Raw genomic sequence first — 23,252 nt, 5'->3', positions numbered from 1 at the left:
GGTTGGATTCATTTCTTCTTTCTCTTGTTGGGTGTGGAGCCTGATTATCTTCTATATTCAAAGGTATCACCACATTGGACCCCAGTTCGAAATGGGGGCGGCAATGCCGCCCATAAAATATTCGCTGCAGGGGGGGTCCAGGGTTCCCGAAGCTAAAAACAGTTGTAAAATTGCCTTGTAAAAGTATAATAATTTCTAGTCAATCTGGGCCGTTCATTAGGTAGATGATCTGACGGTACAACTTATGTTTAGTTTAGGGTTTTTTGCCCTAGAATGCAACGCCTCTCTTTGTATGAGGGTATTGTATTTAAGGTTGTGTGATAGATGTGTATTCTGTGAGCGAGAAACAGAGAGGTGAGACTGTGAGAGAAAACAGAGGATATTACAGCAGATTTGTTGTAGGTTGTGTCTCTTCATTTTGCTGGATAATATAAAGGAAGGACTGGCTATTCAGGGTGGACGTAGCCCAAACTGGGTGAACCACGTATATCTGTGTCTCTCTTGTTTTTTGCATTTTCTGTGTTTATATTTCTGCAATATTTTATGTGTTCCATTGCTCCATGATATATAATTTTCTAACAATTGGTATCAGAGCCGAAGGTCTATTTGGCTGATAAACATGCAGGAAAGAAGGGTTCCTGGTTCGAGTGGGAGCAATGGTGGAAGATGGTAAGTTTAGGGTCGAGAAATTTAACGGCCAAAACTTCTCGCTATGGAAGATGCAGATGGAAGATTATCTGTATCAGAAAGATCTATACCTACCATTGGGCGGAAAATCAAAGATGTCGACGGGTATGACAGATGAAGAATGGAACCTTCTCGATAGAAAGGCACTCGGAACAATACGGTTGTGCCTTGTTGCGTCAGTCGCCTTCAACATTTCGAAGGAAACCACGACAGAGGGTTTGATTCAGGTGTTGTCGAAACTATATGAAAAACCCTCAGCCTCAAACAAGGTATTTCTTATGAAACGGTTATTTAATATGAAGATGTCGGAAGGTGGATCTGTTGCAGACCATTTAAATGATTTTAATACAGTTACAAGTCAGTTAAGTTCTGTAGGGGTAAACTTTGATGATGAAGTTAGAGCTCTGTTATTCTTGTGCTCATTACCAGAAAGTTGGAATGGTTTGGTAATGGCCATTAGTAACTCCGTTTCTGGATCTAGTACTTTAAAGTTTGATGATGTTGTCGGTGCTATCCTTAGTGAGGAAATGCGACGGAAAAGCTCCAGTGAGACATCGGGAAATGCTTTGAGTGAAGAATCTAGAGGAAGAAAAATGGAAAGAGGAAAGAGCTCAGGATATCGCAGTAAATCAAGGAAAGGCAGATCTAAGTCTAGATCGGGGATAGTGTGCTGGAAATGTGGAAAGAAAGGACACCTAAAGAAAGTTTGTAGATCTCGAAAGGGAAAAGGAGATGCACAACAAGAAAACAATCATGAAGAAAATGTGACAGGTGAGGTGTTACAAGATGCTTTGATTCTTTCTTTCGAAAATATTACCGATTCCTGGGTGGTAGATTCAGGGGCTTCATTCCATGCCACACCTGATAAGAAATATTTTCATGACTATGTTCAAGGAGATTTTGGACAAGTTCGTCTGGGTGATGATAAACCCTGTAAAATCATTGGAATGGGTAAGGTTCTTGTAAAACAGCAGAATGGAAACCAATGGCTATTAAAGGAGGTAAGGCATGTTCCAGATCTAAAGAAAAATCTGATTTCAATAGGGCAGTTAGGCAGTGAAGGTTGTGTGACAACTTTCACAGATAAAGCTTGGAAGGTCACCAAAGGAGCCCTGGTAATAGCAAAAGGCGAAAAGGTTGGTACATTGTATTTATGTAATGGTATTTCTAACTATGTTAATGCTTTAACTTCCAAAGGAGCAGATGCAGCATTATGGCATCATAGGCTCGGACACATGAGTGAAAAGGGGATGAAAATTCTTCACTCAAGGAATTTGTTGCCGGGTTTGAAGAATGTTGATTTGGACTTCCGTGAGAATTGCATTTATGGAAAACAGAAGAGAGTCGAATTTCTCAGAGCTGGGAAAGAAAAGAAGAATTAAAAATTAGAGCTTGTGCATACAGATGTATGGGGACCTGCTGAGGTATCATCCCTCGGTGGCTCTCGTTATTATGTTACTTTTATTGATGATGCAACTAGAAAAACTTGGATTTATTGTATTAAGAATAAATCTGATATATTTGATACTTTCAAGAAATGGAAAGCTTTGGTTGAGATTGAGACATGAAAGAAATTGAAGTGTCTTAGATAAGACAATGGAGGTGAATATTGCAGCAAAGAGTTTGATAGGTATTTTTCAGAGCATGGAATTTGTAGAGAGAAGACAGTTCCAAGAACACCACAAGAAAATGGTGTGTCAGAAAGGATGAACAGAACAATCATGGAGCGTGCAAGGTGCATGAGATTGCATGCAGGATTGCCTTTACAGTTTTGGGCAGATGCTGTAGATACTGATGTTTATCTAATAAATAGAGGGCCTTCAAGTTCCTTGGACGGTGGTGTTCCAGAGGAAGCATGGATAGGTAAAAAGGTAAACTACTCTATTTTAAAGCCTTTTGGTTGTGAGGCCTTTGTCCATATTGATAAAGAAAATAGAACAAAGCTTGAGGCAAAGTTAAAGAAATGTACCTTTATTGGATATGGTGTTAATGATTTTAGTTATCGCTTATATGATTATGAAAATCACAAAATCATTAGGAGCAGAGATGTAATATTCAATGAAAAGGTCTTGTATAAGAATCAGTTGCAGGAAAAGAAACAGGAAAAGGAAAACAAGGAATACGCAGTTCTTGATGAAATCACTGAAAAAGTAAAGGTGCCTGAAAATAATAATAATCAACAACCACAACAAAAACAACCGCCACAACAACAACGGGCACCCAAAACACCTGAAAGTGGTGTTAGAAGATCTACCAGGATAAGTAGACCCCCTGAACGATACTCTCCTTCATTACATTATTTATTGTTGACTGATTCCGGTGAACCCAAATGTTATGAAGAAGCAATGCAGGTTGAAAGCAGGAAGAAGTGGGAGGTAGCCATGGAATAAGAGATGGACTCCTTAATGCATAACCAGACTTGGGATTTAGTCAAGTTGCCTGTAGGAAAAACTACATTGAAGAATAAATGGGTTTACAGGCTGAAGGAAGAAGATGGAGGAAAACAGAGGTATAAAGCTAGACTTTTGGTGAAGGGGTTTGCACAGAAGAAAGGTATTGATTTTGATGAAATATTTTCTCCTGTTGTTAAAACGACTTCAATCAGAACTATTTTAAGTCTTGTAGCAGTTGAAGATTTGCATCTTGAGTAGTTAGATGTAAAGACAGCCTTTCTCCATGGGGATTTGGAGGAAGAGATATATATATGCAGTAGCCACAAGGATATGAGGTGAAAGGGAAGGAGAAACTAGTGTGCAGGTTGAAGAAGAGCTTGTATGGCTTAAAACAGGCTCCAAGGCAGTGGTATCTAAAATTTGACAAGTTTATGTCTGAACAAGGTTATACTAGATGTCACTCTGATCATTGTGTTTATTTGAAAAAGGAAAATGATGGCAGCTATATTATATTGTTATTGTATGTAGATGACATGCTTGTTGCAGGATCTAACATGCAGGAAATAAATGTGCTCAAAAGAAAATTGGCAAATTCATTTGCAATGAAGGATTTGGGAGCTACAAAACAAATCCTTGGTATGAGAATAACTAGAGACAGGAAAAATCGTAAACTAACATTGTCTCAGAATGAGTACATACAAAAGGTGTTGAAAATATTTAACATGCACAATGCAAAACCAGTTAGTACACCTTTTGCTAGCCATTTCAAACTTAGCAAGGAAATGTGCCCAAAGACCCAAGAAGACATGGATTATATGTCTAAAGTTCCATATGCATTAGCAGTTGGAAGCTTAATGTATGCAATGGTCTGCACAAGGCCTGATATTGCACATGCAGCGGGAGTTGTAAGCAGGTACATGAACAATCCAGGAAAGGAACATTGGATGGCCGTGAAATGGATTCTCACATATTTGAAAGGTACCACAAATCAAGCATTATGCTTTGGTGGTTCAAACATCTCCCTACAAGGATATGTTGATGCAGATATGGCAGGTGACAGAGATAACAGGAGGAGCACTACAGGATATGTATTTACTGTTGGAGGAACAACAGTCAGTTGGGTTTCAAAAATCCAAAGTGTTGTTTCACTTTCAACAACAGAAGCAGAGTATGTTGCTGCTACATAGGCTAGCAAAGAAATGATTTGGTTACAAAGGTTTATGGGTGAATTAGGTAAGGATCATGATATGGGCACGTTATACAGTGATAGCCAAAGTGCCATTCATCTTGCAAAGAACTCAACATTTCATTCCAGGACTAAAGACATACAGTTCAAGTACCATTTCATACGATCAGTGTTGGAAGATGGAGAGAAGCTGGAAAAGATACACACTAGCCAGAATCCTGCAGATATGCTAACAAAAGTTGTAACCAAGGAGAAACTGAGAATATGCTCAGTTTCAATTGGTCTTCAAGGATGATGATGAAGATGAGAAATAGCCAGGTCCAAAGAGGAGTCATTGTCTAGCAAATGGAGCAGCGGTGGAGTTGCTACAATCAGTCTCCAAGTGGGAGATTGTTGGGTGTGGAGCCTGATTATCTTCTATATTCAAAGGTATCGCCACATTGGACCCCAGTTCAAAATGTGCCGCCCGTAAAATATTCACTGTAGGGGGGGTCCAGGGCCCCCGAAGCTAAAAATAGCTATAAAATTGCCTTGTAAAAGTATAGTAATTTCTAGTCAATCTGGGCCGTTCATTAGGCAGATGATCTGACGGTACAACTTATGTTTAGTTTAGGGTTTTTTGCCCTAGAAGGCAACGCCTCTCTTTGTATGAGGGCATTGTATTTAAGGCTGTGTGATAGATGTGTATTCTGTGAGCGAGAAATGGAGAGGTGAGACTGTGAGAGAAAACAGAGGATATTACAGCGGATTTGCTATAGGTTGTGTCTCTTCATTTTTCTAGATAATAGAAAGGAAGGACTGGCTATTCAGGGTGGACGTAGCCCAAACTGGGTGAACCACGTATATCTGTGTCTCTCTTGTTTTGTGTGTTTTCTGTGTTTATATTTCTGCAATATTTTATGTGTTCCATTGCTCCGTAATATATAATTTTCTAATATCTCTGGGCTTGGTTCCTATTGTATATCCTCTTCTTTCAACATTTCTTGATCCTTGTCTTCCTCCTCTTCATAGTCTATGTAAAATAATTTCTTCTCAGCACACTTATGACCTTTAATGTATTTTCTATCACAATTGTAATAAATCCCCTTTTCTATTTTTTCTTCCAATTGTTGTGGTGTCAACCTTGAAGTTTGTGGAAGGCTAGGAGAAACAACACTTCCATATTTATAGTTGTGAGGGGTAGACTTCCTTGTTTCCATAATTTTTCTTTCCACTTTTCTTGCCAACATGTATGCCTTCTCTAGTGAATCAGGTTCCCAAAGGCAAACCTCATGTTGGATGTTATCTTTTAAAGTCCCTATGAAGACATCAATCCTCTGCTTCTTTGGAATATCATTTAGCCTTATATTCAATTTCTAAAATTCCTCAATGTGCTCTTCCATTGAACCCTCTTGTTTGAGAATTATCAATTGCCTAAAGAGGGTGTTTCTCTTTGTATCGTCATAATATGCTATCATTTCCTCCGTGAAAATTGACCACGTGACAAGTGGTTTACGAGAAAAAAGCCCTTTATACCATAAAAATTGATTCGGTTCTAAATATAAAGATGCAATACATACCTTTTGTAATAGTTGCACCTCATGTAGATCAAAATATTGCTCCATCTATAGTATCCAATTTATTGGATCTTTGCCATCAAACTTCCTCATATCACTTTTTCTTGATTTTAGGAGCTCGATATTGAAACGACTATAACTCTATAATTTTAGATCCTTAGGTTCTAAAATATCGGCCTATAATAGCCCTCTGAGTCCTCTTTCTAACCTTGCAATTTTGATCACAATTGGATTCCTGAAGAAAGAGTTATTCCCAATCTCTTGCGATGACATAATTATAGACTTGTTCAGTAGAGAGCACTTGTACGACATGCCACATGTCACTGTTTCAACCTTAGGTTCCAAAACAGATACCCAACAAACTACAATCTATCTTCTTTCTGTCACTTTTTATGAAATTTGAATCCGATTCTCCTAGAGAGAGTTATGATGAGTTTCCCAAGGTCACCTGTTTGGGATGTAATTCGGTGGCCTACAGAAACCCTAAATATCTTGGACTGTATCTCCGAAAATATAGCGAAGAAAACTATGAAATTTGGGCTCGAGCTTCACCAATATTTCGGCTCAAATATTTTTTAATTTTAGAATCTAAAACTTTGTATGAAACAAATTATAGAGGAAATCCCACGATGACTTGTTTGAGATGGAATTCTAGAGCTTAGAAAAACCCTACCTTCCTTAGATCATATCTATGAAAATATAGCGAGAAAAGATCTGAAATTCAAACCTAAGGTTCATAATGATTTAGTCTCAAATGGGTTTTTTGTTTATCTTCTGAAATGTCATAGAAAAAAAAGTTATAGCAAAAATTCCACGATGACTTGTTTGGAGCAGCAAAACCCTAGAATCCAAAGCTCTGATACCAAATGTTATGAAACCAACTCACAAAAATATAGAAAATAAAGATCAACGCCTTAGAAATCAGCCTCTTAGAGGGGAAAACCTCCTTTACATTACGAAAATGAACAATTCTTGGATGATACAAATGACAAGACCTCCTTTCTATATATAGGAGTCTAAGGGGTCATAGTATAATCAGAGCCAACATAAATATAATAATGTAAGGGCACAACAATAACAATAGTGGGGTTCTATGGGGCACAATAATAACAATATGGGGATTACATGGGTACAACAATATAATAATGGGGTTGCACTAATAACAATAAGGGGTTACACTAGTAGTATAGGGACCTAACAATTAAAGTAATTTTCTTGCTTTGACTCCAAATATTGATCTTGTAGGATTAAGAGATATACTATTTTGCATTAAACACTCTCCTAAGATGATCGAAGTGATCTTGTTATTTTATATAGTATACAATTATATCATCTAAATAAATTTGAATAATTTTACTACAAAGATCATTGAAAACTATTTTAATGAAATGTAGCATCAACATTTACTAATCCAAAAGGCATGTTTTCATAAGTGAAGATGCCCTAACAAATGGTAAATGTTATTTTATGTTTGTCACTTCTATTCATTCTTTTCCAGTTGTATCTCAGAAAAACATTGAGAAGCGACATGATTTGACATTCTCCCACTTGTTCCAAATTCAATTCCATGTTAGGCAACAAAAATTTATCTTTAACAATTGCTTTACTTAATGCTCATAAATCTAAATAAAGTATTATATCACCAATTTTATTTCGTACTAGAACAAGCTTAGCTACCCATTTTGAATACTTGACAAGAAAAATAATTTGGTTAGTAAGCAACTTATCTACTTCCTTTTGTACCATTGAATTTGTTGAAGAATCTAGGGGAAGTGGGATTAATGTGATTCTTCTAGACATGATAACAATTTCTGAAGTGCTTTTGCAATGTATCTTAGCTTGATCTTCTTCTTATTATTAGTGTGTGTATTTGATTCATCAAACTACTATCAAAACAAAGAGACAAGAACAGAAGATGTTTGGCTTTATGTCAGGGCCAAAACCTCTCCCTCTTGGAGAGGAAAACGCACACAGAATTCTTCTTATAGAGATTCCAATTGACGAACACCAAGGCCTTAACCCTTGACCTAATAAGCCATTCCAAGACCAAGACACCACTCCTCTTCTTCGTCACTAATGAGATCATCATCATTACTACTACTTCATCAAGGTCATCTTCACTGATATATTTATTATAACAACGAGATCATTACTACACCTTCATTGTCACATCTTCAGTGAGAGCTTCACTGATTTTTACTGAGATTATTTCTAAACCTTTAATGATGTCATCACTATAACAAAGAGATCTTGATATTGATACATGTATATATCTTTGATAGTTGCACATATATCTTTTCATGACCAATACTTTGTAACTGAGTCTGAGATCATGAATTCATTAAAATCATTTCAAAGTGTGTCACTGTGAGATCTGTTTATCATTCATATGCCGAGACTGAGTATGCCAAAAGTGTGATACTATGGAATCACATCTGTGTTGAGACAGATATTATCATCGCAAATATAGTGAGCGTAATCCTTCCTTGCACCGAGATATAAATATGTTGAAACTGTTAGTATGTAGAGAGTGTATCTCTTCATCACAAGTGCATGACCGTGTTTCAGAGTTTATGCCGCTATAGTGAGTTACAAGATTGTGACTGCAACAAAGAGTGTTTGTCGAGATAGTGATGGTTACCACGATCTTTCTCATCACATGTATGTAACAATTACTAATCTGAGCTTACTATAATCGCCACCATAGCTTCAGGGGTATCCAAAATATTTTCTTCCTATAATGCAAATCTCAAATCATCTGAAAATCATAGAGAATCAAGTTTTGTTCCTGTTCTTTTGCATAGACCCCAGCCACATATATATAGTGGTCAGCCTATGTATTTGAGCTGACATGACAGTGTGGACTGTTGTGTCTTTTGAGCTGACGTGACTGTACTTATTAATTCTTTTGTAGGCCGACATGTTTGTTCATGTTAATTCATTTTGGCTGGTGCCTTTTTCAAGGAGATGGTGCTTGTCTTGGAGGGATTTGATCTAGACACTAGGTTGAATCTTTTAAATTACATATAAGCTCAAGAAGAGAATGAAATTGACTCTTTGAATTTCCAAAGAAATGAGCAAGAAACTCATTCTTATAATTCACAAAAAATAATATTTCTTTTTCTTGACAAGTACAAAGATCAAAATTACATTTGTAAATTCTGAACCTAGTTACACTTTCTTCAACAACTTTCAAAGTAAGATCTATGGGTTTATATTTGACTTACAAGTCATGCATCCTCCTTGATAGGGATTCCATGTTGGATCACATTTGGTTTGAATCTATGAAAATCATCATATGAACATGCAAATATATCTTGAAATTCATGGAATAAATCCATAAATATTCATTTTTCTTCATTTGAACATTAGGATCTAATCTTTAAATTATTTTGATTTTCACTAGTCCCAATCTTCATAGGCATGATTTCACTGATTTTCCTTTTTGAGTCCTGCTGTGGTCCTTATTTTTAACAAATCACATCAATGGTAGAAAAGGAATTCTCTAAAAGGGTTAAACCTTTGGGGTATTGATTATTCTCTAGTGATATAATCTCCATCTTATTGAGAGGATCATTTTTTAGGAAAAAACATATATTATGCTCATTTGGAAATGCTATCCAAGAATAAATATTGTTAGGAACATTTCAATAATAAAAATATTTGAATGTACACCCCATCATTTTAGGGAGTAATTTCCTAGAAGTTTAACTATGAAAATAGTGAATCTATTTTCCATTGAGTTTATGACTAGATTGAGTATTAATTATGATTCTCGAAAAACTAAAAAGTGATAATAGCCAAGATCAAAATACTTTTCTAATCCAAGTAATATCACTCCAAATTTTGAAACATTATTAGTAAAATCAAATTCTAGAATGTAAGAAAAATTATGTATTTCTTGAATAGGATAAAAAAATACAATATTGGCTTGATTTCCTTCATTATAACATGCCTCATCAAAATTCATATCCCATGTTTCGTCACTTGGATTGATAGGAGGTGGAAAAGGTCATTTTATTCTTCCAAAATGATGGGGGTATACTCCAATGTCTTCCTCAATGTAATTCACATGATGTTGAGTTACACTTTCAATGTAAGGTGAAATTCGTCCTTCATGTAATATGATGATAGTTTTGCTAGATTTTGGGAGATACATATGAGTTCATCCATGGACATATATTCGCCAATTAAGGATTTCCAGTCTATTCCCAAAATAATTGCCTAGTTTCTTACTGACATATCAATTAGCTGGATATTGCAAGTGGTTTATATCTATGGATGTGCACATAAAACCAAAAGTCGCATCCTTAATTTTTCCAATGGTGGGTGCATGTTGTTTGATTTAAGAAAACATTATTTTAGAATTTTCAATAGTACATGATAAACCTATTTCTTCCATAATAATTTTAGTCATTACATTTGGGTTAAATCCACCATCAATTAAACGTGTAATGTTATCCATAATCTTCATTGAAACATAAATGGAGAATTTTTAACTGAATTTTTAGGATTACACATACCTAACTTTTTTATGTACGATTCTTGTTGTTCCATCTCTATTTTTTACCTTCCATAAAATTTCTAAGGTATTTTATTTGTTTAGGAATAGTAGCCATATTGAGTAATGAAGCGTCAATTTTGATAGTAGCCATTTGCTTTAGTGTATAGTATTTTTATAAGTAATAAGGGGTAGGGGTAGGGATTATTTCAAGACATTGTGAGCCTCTAACAACTTGATCATTTACAATGTTTTGAGAATCTGATGATCGTGAGAAAGCACTTTGGGAAAAATTAGTCTTTTGAGGACCATTATTTCCTCTATTATGATATGACTTATTTCTCATGTCTACTAATAAGACATCATCTTTGAGGGGCCAACCTAGTGTAATGATTGTTGAATTATTTCTTTCACTAAAGACTCTTCACCTAGCACTTGTTTGTACCTTGTAATTGTTTTCATGAGATTATCTTTGGACAAGTTACAACATGATATTGACAAAATAGTCTTAGGTTAAAAATTTAAATCCTGATTTCTCAAATATGCTTGCATGGAGGTATATGTGGATGTATGATGGAAAATTGACTAAACTGAGAGGCGGGGGGGGGGGGGGGGGAAATCCGTTTAGCACATTCATGGACATAAATTCATTTTATTTTCAATGGTTAACTGAACTATTAAATGAGTAGCATAACACCTTATGGACAACAAATTTAATATGTGAACAACTTGTAATATGTAAACCATAACATCAAATAATCACATAAAATAAATACATATGGATGCTAGATACAAGTGGAAACCCATAAAGGGATAAAACCATCAATATTTTATTATTGTGATGCAAAGGCAAGCTCCCACTTTTGAGCTATTACATCAACTTTTGGAGGCTCCAACCTCTCCACTATTTTGCAAGCTACAATTTGCAAGGAACCTCTTACTGCCGCTTAAAATTTCTATATCCTACAACCTACATGAGGCTCCTACCTTGACATGATCCAACTTGTTCCTTTTCACGCTACAATTTGAAAGGAGACTACAATCCCCTAATACATATAAAAATAATTTGTTTGTTTACTTGGTATTAAGTTCAACATACCTCCATATTTGTCTCTGTCTCTTCTCCTCTTCAAATATGCTCCACATATGCATCATATGTGCCAGTAACACATGAACAAAAACTCAATCAGGTCTCACAATCTCCAACCCTCAAACATTTTATCCTTCCAACCTCACATTTTTATGAACAAGATTTGATGGTTGTTAGTATTTCAAACATGAATATGAAATGACCAGTCTTGTCACTTCTCATTCTAGGGTGTCTCTTTGTTTCCATACACTTTCAAACTTTGAATGTTAAAACACATAAGAAAATAACATGAAGATTACACCATCCAAACCATTAACTTGCATCCTATTGCATCGCAAAATTATCTCGTATTTTCTCTGGCCTCTATTAAAATTGTAACATTCCCTTTGTTCCAAAAACCTGCATTATAATGTTGTTTCTCGGTTATGAAGACTATGTTACTCTGGATTATAACAAAGGTCTTCATTTGAATTTTTCATTTGCATTTTTCCTTCACTTTCTAACTCCCGTCTTTCATCCGATTCTTGCCTTTATCATATGACTCAAGTATTCTACATTCCAACATTGCCTTGCATTTTCATTTCCTTTCCTTGCATCTCTCTAACACCTCTTCAACATTGATCTCTGCAACATCTCTGCAAACATTTCTCATAGAAAGATTCGACAGGTTCAACGCATCAAGCCATAACAAGCATCAACATCCTCAATCGAAATACTTAGCAACATTTTCCATCACCCTTTGCATCAAAACTTCTTCATGTATCAACATCATCACAACAATGATCAATAATTTAGCAACATCACAACATAAGAAACATGATAACTACCATAGCAATCACAACATCACAATATGGAAATATATGCAAGAATTTCAACATATGTATCATAATATCACAACAAATGAATATGTAAGCAATGCCATCTTCTTTTCAAGATCAACAACCTTTGCACCACTTGACGGATAACACATCTACACCATTCTCTTATAGGAAACATACTCAACAACTCTTTGAAACATATCAAGCATACCTTGTTGCTCCTTTTCCATAAATGACAACAATGCCAACAATCTCCCCCTTTGGCATTGATAGAAACATTGTGATCCTCCCCCTTTTGTCTTGAGAATCATCTCTTCTTACCTCTTCTTACCTACCCATTTAACATCAATGGTAAGAGTTCTCTGGTTTACAATGGAAGTTAGGATCAAATCCTTTTAGATACTACATTCAATTCCTCACCCACACATGTTAGACTTGAGTTATTTGCTACATGGATATAAGAAGAGTCTTCTACTATAAGAATATTTATAAAAATATGTTCTCTTTAGCACCACATGCATGCATATTTCCATTACTTGGCATGTTTCAGTTGCCTTCTCTTTTGGGCAAAAACGTTAACCAAAAATAACAATATTGTTTGAACTTTGAAGTACCAAGGACAATAATACAACTGATAAATCCACAATAATGCATAATGCCAAACTCTGTAATAGTTCTGTCATCTTCTATCCATTTTTTTCATCCTCCATCAATTTTGTCACCTATCTATTTGGCTTATCTGTCATCTGGAATTTCCGTCCGTATGGCTACTTCATCATCTGAGATCTTTGCATCCTCAATGCATCTCATTCATCTGGTATCTTGTGAGTTTAAGTCAATGTTGGCATATTTTTCATTGAAGCAGTTGGTATTCCATACTATAGTAACATTTCTTAGCTCTCCTCCATCTATTCAATGGAGGAGATAATCCTTCCAGATGTTGCTCTTGTATTTCATAGAAAATAGATTTCTCTCCTCCATCTCCATCTCTTCAATGTATACTACCTTCACCACCTTCCCATATAATTCATTATCTCATCATAGCACTCATCCTATTCTGCTAGATTCAACATGTACACTTTATCACTTTGCATTTCCAAACCAATGACCTATGGAATAGACTGCTCCTCCCAAATAATTTCTCTCTCATTATCAATATTCTTGCCTACGCCATAAGGAAGTTGTGATTCTATCATAACCTTGCTGGTCTCATTTTCTTGCCTCGTCTTGTAATTGTGCTCCATTATTATTTTTATTTTTGGAAATAATGAATCCTGAATATTGTTATGTATGGTCATAAAACATGTAAATGTTGAGGTTACACTCATGAGAGTAACAAGCTTCTTAGTTTTTGCTAATTTTCAATTTCCTCCATAAGCATCTATTGTTTTTGTGTCAAATTCATTGAAATAATAGCTCGAAAATGTACATATTGATTGCCATACTGGCTGGAATTCTATAATCTAATGCCCTTTCCTTTCAAAACAACCTTTCCAATTCCACTGCACTGAACACAATCTAGTACAATGAACATGTACTCTACATTCAAAAAGGTGCAAGGTTGCATATATACCGTTCTTGAACCTCTATAAAATTTGTGTCTCATATTTTCTTGAAATTTTCTCCATGAACAACTATAAATCCCTCACTTACAAGAGTTCCAAGAGTATTGTGAATATCATGAAGGTAAACTTCCATAGGTCCTTTCTTGCACATCTCCTCCAAAATATTTGATGTTCGACTAGATGGTCCTCAAGCTTGCACTTTTGATGATAATATTTTTGACCAATATAACAAGCTTGGCCCACCTTATTATTTTGCTGATAGAAATTCACATTATAATGAGACCAACATTCTTGGTAGGATGATCAATGGCATATTTTTGAAGGCTTATTTCATGCAACCTGAATGCTTCAACCACATCGCACATTTTAACCCACTCAGAGAATCAAATACAATTATGTGCTTCTATAAATCGTATTAGTCTCTCAATTTGTCTAGGTGTTGTTGTCATAACCATTTTACTGATGTCACATAAGTTTCCCCTCTAGTGCATTTCAACGTAACCATGCATAAGATCCTCTATAGCCTTGTTAAATATCTTGGTATGTATGTGTTGTCATGCATAGCTAATGAAGTTAGGTTTGATACATCCAATTTTTCCACTCTTAGGTCCTCAATGAAATGCAATAAGATGCCTTGCAAGGTGTCAATCAATTTGCTCATGAGCTTTGTCAATAGAAAATCAAATGTAGCATACTTCAAGCATTATCTCACATCTTGTCAAACTAATTAATGCAACAAATGTGTAGGTTTAGTCTCCTAATATTTGTTACTTCTTCCAAGGCATTCTTGAGGCTGCTCTCCTCCTAATATGGTGTTGGTCTAGAATAGATCAATTTCTTCATTGCTTTCTTGAGTAGCTCCCCTTGAGGCCATGATGACTTAATTTTTTCATTGAAGTCACATGTTTCTCCTTTTTACTCCTCTTGCATACTTTAGTGGGATGTCAACTATTATGTGCATTTTCTTCTAGTTTATTATTTGATCGGTTTGGGTAGTCTTTTCAATTTTTTGTCTAGACTTCTCTACGGTATAAGGAAACTTGTAGTATTTGTCTTTGTGGCTAATATTTTTACATAAATATCATATTATATGACCAAGAAATGATGGAAACAGTTTGTATATTCCCGAGTCATTTCTACTCTTCTTTGAATAGATTTTGCATTCAACAGCTTTATGCCGAAACCCATCGCACAAATAATAGTAACCATAGAAACGATTTGTGTACCTAGTGTATGGTTTTCTTATCTATTTGATTTCTTGAGGGAACTTCATTGTTTATTGCACCTTACATTTATTAGTCTTGATTTTCTTTCTCTTACATTTTGTTGTTACATGTCTAGGTTCATGGCAAGAAAAACACTTGACATCTTTCAAAGGAGAAAAGAATCTCCTTTGGGGCCTTCCAAATTTAATCAACTAATTATTTCCATATTGACTCTATTGCTTGCCTTTATTTTTTATTATGTTTCTTCTAGCTTATCCTATTGATCTTTTTGATGATGTTGTATCCTCTTTTATGGTTTCCTTTAAGTTACTACACTTTTCTAAGTTCTTCATGGAGGCGATCTCCTCTTCTATCTTTTTACACAATCTGTTATTTTCATCCAATTTATTTCTTGTTGAACCAAATTCAGGTTCTAATATTTCACACTTTTCTTCTTTCTCCTTTATACGACTACTCATAAACTCTTATATTTTACTTGCTTCTTTAATTTATCTATTTAGGTTAATGATTTCCTCCTTGTACTCATGATCTTTCTCATCACATATCGGCAATGATTTTTTATGGTCTTTGGTTTCATTCCTCAGATTTTCTATTTTAGCAAAGACTGAGTCAAGCTTGGCTTGATTTTCATCAGTCTTCTCCTCATAAGAATCACGTACATTTACACTAGCATATATCTCATTTACACCTCTAAACCTAACAATTCATCCTTCCAACCTCACATATTTTTATAAACAAGCTTTGATTGTTGTTAATATTCTAAAGATGAATCTGAAATGAAAAGTCTTGTCTCTTCTCATTCAAGGGTGTCTCTTAGTTACCATACACTTTCAACTTTTGAATATTAAAACCCATAATATATATTTCAAAATATTTAAATAACATGATGAGTACACCTTCCAAAACATTAACTTTCATCCTCTTGCACCACAACATTATCTTGCATTTTCGTTGGCCTATTTTTAAACAATAACACCTTTTTTTCTAGAAACCTGTGTCATAACGAGGGTTCTCAGTTATTGAGACCACATTACTCTAGATTATAATGTAGGTCATAATTTGACTTTGTCATTTTCCTTTTTCCTTCACTTTATGACTCCTAAATTTCATTAGAGTCTTGCCTTTGTCATCTTCTTGAAGTATTCTATTAGGTTGATATAATACTAGTGTAGCCCTCATATTGTTATTGTTGTGCCCCATAGAAACCCACTATTGTTATTTTTTTCCCTTACATTATTTTTATTATGTAGGCCATAAATATATATTTTGACCCTTTAGACTCTGATATATACTATGTAGGTCGATTCATTTGAATCATCCAAGAATTATTCATTTATGCGATGTTAAGGGAGTTTCCCCCTAGAAGTGGCTTATTATCTAGTCATTATCTTTTATTATTATTTTTTTTTCCATTTTGATCTGGATACATAACATTTGGTATTAGAGCATTGGATCCTAGGGTTTTGTTGCATCAAACATGTCATATTGGAATTTTCACTAAAACTTTTAGTCTGTGAAGTATTAGAGACAACACTTTTGACCACATATATATGATATCATGATGAAATTTTATTTAACAATTCATACTTTTTTCAAAATATTTTCAGAGATATGGTTGAAATAAGTTAGGGTTTTTGTATTCTAGAAAATTCAGTCTCAAACAAGTGTCCAGGGGGAAATTGTCATAACATTCTCTTCAAGCATCAGATTTGAATTCTGTAAAAAGTTAATAAAATTGTGTGGACTATATTTCTTCAGGAATGAGTTTCAAGGATAAAGATGGAAATGTTGATACATGGAATCCCATAAAATTTCTATCTACTGATCCAATCCATAATCAAGCCATCATGGGAGATTTGGGGTACCTTTAACTTGAAGAATCCAATCTCAGTATGACTTATGGTGTTGGAAAGAAGAAAAAGAGAGATACCTTAGGACACTATTTTAGATCTTGGGAGGATTAAATCAAATATATACAATAGTTTCAAGATCAACCATATCGATACGCTTGAAATCAATTTCTTAAAAGGTGTATATTTTTAAATTTGCATAAATTTTTGTTTGAAAAAATAGCTTGAAGTTATTCAAAGAGCATAGTGAAGCATAGATATCATTAATTGGTTCCAAAATTCCTCCCAAAAAAACATTATACACCCATTAAGCCCTAAAAAATCTCTACTATGACACATGAAGAAGAGGAAGAAATGCAACATGATATATCCAAATTACAAGACCAAGTGCAACAAATTTCGCTCTCACAGAGAGGAACCAAAGATGAACTAAATTGGATGAAAGTAGACATAAAAGGGATATGTTTGGTTTAAAAGAAGACATCCAAAGTTATGAAGGATGGTTTAAAAGCAGAATTGGAAGGTTTAAAGGAAGGTTTGACAAAGTTACTACAAGAAATGATTCTTAATGGTGATAAGGTATTCCATGAAAATCATGAAGAGAATAAAAGGAATGTGAATCATGATTTTAAAGAATTTAACTTTGGGTTGAAGATCAACCATATAACAAAGATGCATATGAGGAAGTTTGATGAAGGATCTAATAACATGGATACTACAAATGGAATAGTTATATGATCTACATGATGTGCAAAACACATAAAAAGTACACATATTTATATTTATATTTAGAACCCAATCAGTTTGTGTGATATCAATGGATTTTTTCCCATAAATCACTTGTCACTTGGAATTCTTTTATAAATTAATTGATAACACATTACGAGTATACAAAGAGAAATACCTTGTTTATCCAAAATGGTTCAGTTGGGGAGCACATTCAGGAATTCCAAAGATTGAATATTAAATTAATTAATATTCTAGAGGATCATCTAACTGATGTAATCATAATGACTTTAAAGGATAACATCCAACATGAGGTTTGCCTTTGGGAACCTAAGTCATTGGAGAATGCATTCAAGGTGGAAAGAAAAGTTGAAAGCAAAATTATGGCAACAAGGTGGTATAACACTCATAAATATAAAGATGGAAGTGTTGTCGTTCCTAGCCTCCCACAACCTACATGGTTGACACCACAACAACTAGAGGAAAAAAGAGCAAAAGGACTTTGCTACATTTGTGATAAAAATTACATTAAGGGTCATAAGTGTGTTGAGAAGAAATTATTTTACATATATTATGAAGAGGAGGAAGAAAAGGAACAATAAACATCAAAAACAGAATATATACACAAGGAACCATCACGAGGGGTTTAAAATGAAGAAATGAATCTAACCACATCTTGTAATGAATTGGTGGGAACTAACACTCCTCAAACTCTAAATATAGAAGGATATATCAAGAACAAAAATGTAATAGTGTTGTTTGATTCAGGTAGTGCCCATAATTTTATTCATTGTAAGATAGCTAGGGATTTGAATTTCTCTCTATATCCAACACCAGAGTGTCAAGCGATGTTTCCAAATGGAGGAATTATAAATTGCTAAGGGAAGTTGCATAATAACAATTTAACCACGAGGGAATGTGTATTGAATATTCTAATGATTTCCATTCCAATGGGTGGTGCTTATGTTGTATTAGGAGTCTAATGGTTACAATCATTGGGAATGATAGCTTTTAATTTTCAAGAAATTTTCTTGAAATTTTTCCTGGAAGGAAAGGAAATTGAATTAAGAGGTATTGCAGGAAAACCTAGGAATATAATAAGCTCCAATGGCATGAAAAATATTTAGAATAAGGAACAACAAGGAATAATTGCACAATTATGCTCACTAGATGTTCAAACATCTAAGTAATCTATTTCTCCATATCTCCAAAGACTCCTTGGAAATCATTCTAAGGTATTTGAGACTCCCAAAAGTCTCCCACCTATTCAAAATCATGATCATGTTATGCACTTTGATTCCAAGATGTGTTCCTCCAAACATCAAACCGTACATATATCCGTATGCCAAGAAGGGTGAAATTAAACGTATGGTTGCAAAAATTCTAGAGGAAGGTATAATTCAACCTAGCCAAAGTTTTTTATCCTCTGCTAGTATTGATGCACAAGGAAGATGAATCATGGTGTATGTGTCCAGATTATAGAGAGCTCAATAATATCACTATTAAAGATAAATTTCCCATTACTATTATTAATGAATTGTTGGATGGACTACATTGAGCAATTTACTTCACCAAGCTAGATCTTCGTTTAGAATATCATCATTTTAAAATGAAGGTAGAAGACATTCTAAAAACAACATTCAGAACTCATGAATGTCATTATGAATTTTTAGTCATGCATTTTGGCCTTACTAATGCACCTTCCATATTTCTTGGTTTTATGAATTACACTTCCAAACCCTCCCTTAGAAAATTTGTGTTAGTATTTTTTGATGATATACTAATCTACAAAAATTCTTGGAAAGATCATGTTCAATATGTTGATAGGGTTCTCAAACTCTTGGAGGAGAAAAATTATATGCAAAACCCTCCAAATATTTCTTTGGGGTACAAGAAGTGGAATGTTTGAGTCATATTATATCTCATGAGGGTGTTAAGGCATACCCTAACAAAATTAAAGCTAGTAAGAAATGGAAAATACCCACAACCTTAAGGCATCTTCAAGGATTTCTCAGGTTGACAGGGTATTATCACAAGTTTGTAAGAATTATGGGAAAATGCCATCACCTCTAACAACATTACAAAAGAAAGATGCATTATTTTGGACTCCAGGATCAACTAAGGCCTTTGAACATCTCAAAGAGGTAACATGCCAAGCTCAAGTCTTAGCTACACTAGACTTCACAAAAACCTTTATTGTGGAATGTGATGCCTCAAGAAATGGCATTAGTTATGTTTTAATGCAAGAAAGAAGACCCATGTAGCTTTTGAAAGTCTTCGAATCAAGGGAAAGTATTTAGAAAACCCTATTTATGAGAAAGAAATGCTAGAAATACTGCATGCCATGAAGAAATGACACCTTTACCTAATGGGAAGACACTTCGAGGTAAAAACATATCATAATAGTCTTAAATACTTCTTGGAACAAATATTAACTTCGGAATAAATACAAAAATGGGTCATAAAGATGTTGGGTTATGACTTTGAAATCGTTTACAAAAAAGGGAAGCAAAACTTGTTGCAAATGCACTCTTAAGAAGGGATGAGGATGTGGAGGCATTGTTCTATGTCATTTCTATTATCCATCCTAATTGGATAAATTAAGAAAGGGATTAATGGAAGAATGATGAAGAGGTCTGGACACTCATTCAAACATTACAGCAAAATCCCAGTGCATCTAATACATTTATCTAGAAAAATGATTCATTGTGTTACAAACATTGCTTATATCTAAGTAATAAATCCCACCTCAAACAAAAGGTTCTTTTGGAATTGCACACCTCTTCTATGGGAGGGCACTCAAGATTCTTAAAAACTTACCAAATGGTCAAGAAGGATTTTTTTTTGGGATGGACTTAAAATTTATATTCAGAAGTTTGTGGTAGAATGTTTGGTTTTCCAACAAAATAAAGTTGAGATGATTAAGAACTCTTGTCTTTTACAACCATTAGTAATTCTAAGTCAATGTTGGGAGAAGGTCTTAGAGGATTTATCATAGGTTTACCCAATTCTGAAGGAAAGAGTGTCATCATGGTGGTAGTTGATAGACTTACCAAGTATACACACATTTTTACACTATCTCATCCTTCCAAATCCAATGCAGTTTCTACTTCATTTGTGGAAATAGTTCAAAAGATACATGTAAACCCAAATATTATTGTAAGTGACATACATCCCATTTTCACTGGAATTTTCTGGATAGAATTATTTTATTTTCTTGGTACTCAATTACCTCATAGTCGTCTTATCATCCTCAATCTGATGGGAAAATTGATATATTGAGAAAAATTTTGGAAGGATATCTTCGTTACCTAAGTTGTATATGATAAACAAATACAATGGTTCAAGTGGTTACCTCTGAAAGAATGATGGTATAACACGTCCTTCCATACCGCAACAAAAATGACTCCATTTATGTAACTTCATGGATATAATATGCCATCCATTGCATCATCTTTAAGAAATAATTTTAAGGTTCAAACACTGGAAGATCACATCGATCATCAACAACAAGTTCTCCAACTCTTAAAGGATAACCTAACTCTCACACATAATTGAATGAAGCAATAGGTATATCAACATCAAAATGAAAGAATATTTGATGTGGGTGATAGGGTATTTTTACACCTACAACCATACAAGAAAATGTCCCTCAAGAAAGCAAAGAAGGATAATAAATTATCATCAAAGTATTATGTCCCTTATGAGGTGTTGTAAAAGATTGTTACTGTGGCATACAAATTGGAGCTACCTGCATCTTCACAAGTACACCTAGTTTTCCATGTTTCGTGCTTAAAGAGGGTTATAGGTGACAAGCTCCTAGTTCAAACAACATTTCTATAAATTGATGAGGAAGGAAAAATCATATTGGAGCCTAAAGAAATAACAAAAACAAGAATTTGATAGCTATGGAATCAATCAATTTCATAGTATCCCATTAAGTGGAAGAACTTACCTACTGAAGGTATCACACGGGAGGATAATAATTTCATACAGGAGGATCTAAGACTATGCAAGTGTTGAGAAAAACAATTGTTTGAAGGATAGGGGCATGCTAGGTCCTTGTAAATACTAGTATACCCCCATTATGTTATTGTTGTGCCCCATAAAAGCCTGCTATTGTTATCGTTTTTCCCTTACATTATTATTGTTATCTAGGCCATAATTATATTTTGACCCTTTATACTCCTAGATATACCAAGGAGGTCATGTCATTTGAATCATCCAAGAATTGTTCATTTATGTGATATAAAGGGAGGTTTCCCCCTTGAAGTGCTAATTATCTAGTCATTTATCTATCTTTTCTTATGTTTCTGTGCTATTTTTATCTGGATACATAACATTATTTGTACGTCAACATTGCCTTGCATCACAACTTTTCCTTTTATTCTCATTCAATTTCCTTGCATCTCTACAACACCTCTTCAACATTTATCTCTGCCAACATCTCTGCAAACATTTCTTATAGAACCATTCAACAAGTACATAGCATCAACAATAAGCATCAACAATAAGCATCAACATCCTTAAGCAACATACTCAACAACATTTGCCATTTCCCTTTGCATCACAACTTCTTCATGTATCAACATCATCACAATGATTATCAACAATATAGCAACATCATATCATAGGCACCATCATAACATAAGTAACATCATAACTAACATAGCAATCTCAACATCATAACATGGAAATATATGCAAGAAATTTAACATATGTGTCACAACGCCCAACATATGCATATGCAAGCAACCTCAACTTCTTTGCAACCTCAACAACATTTGCATCACTTGACTGATAACACATCTAGACCATGCTCTAATAGAAAACATACTCTACAACTCTTTGTAACAATCTTTGCAACATATCAAGCATACCTTGCTACTCCTTTGCCATCAATGACAATAATGCCAACAAAGTACAATCAATTCCTAGAAATCATTTGATTACTCATTTCTTGAACAAGCTGCAATACAATGGACAAATTAATTTGTTTAGTCACATTGACAATAGGTAAACCTCCTCTATTTAACTTCTCTTTAAATTCCTAATGAGTTTGTAAATATGAACCAAGACTACTAGCATTCTTTTCCTCTAGCCTATGAGGATAAGAGGAAGGTAATGCATTGTAATAATGCATCAAAGAATCTTGATTACATGGTTTGATTATTTCAAGAATTCGATGTATAACTTAGTAGAATGTGAATTGAAGGATTTACTGGTTTCAACTTTATTATATAAATATTATTTTCATAATTTAAAAATTCGTCCAGGATTTGAGGGTAACTCAAAGAAATTAAGAATGTTTTTCTCCTCTAAAGAATTAACAAAAAGATGCATGTACAAGTATTATTATCAATTTCCCCAATGTTCTGATAAGCATTTGAAAAAAAATTTAAATGTTCATTTATTGAGATAGTTATATTTCTATAAAATTTTGACAAATGATCCTTGAATTTAGGGAGAGGATTCATTGCTGGAGTTAAAATATGGGGAGAATGCATGTGCCATGAAGTGGCATTTGTATCTTCCTAAAATATGAATAGGCCATATTGTTTGATTGATATGACAAATTTGTTGTTGATTTATTAGGATTATAACTAATATACATACTACTAATTAAAGTAGAAGACGTGTCTTGAAAAGTGGTA

Source organism: Pinus tabuliformis, chromosome 3_1, assembly GCF_031772625.1.
Source record: "Pinus tabuliformis cultivar Carrire ecotype Pingquan chromosome 3_1, CPIR1, whole genome shotgun sequence".
Taxonomy (NCBI): Eukaryota; Viridiplantae; Streptophyta; class Pinopsida; order Pinales; family Pinaceae; genus Pinus; species Pinus tabuliformis.
This window is presented reverse-complemented; position numbering follows the sequence as displayed.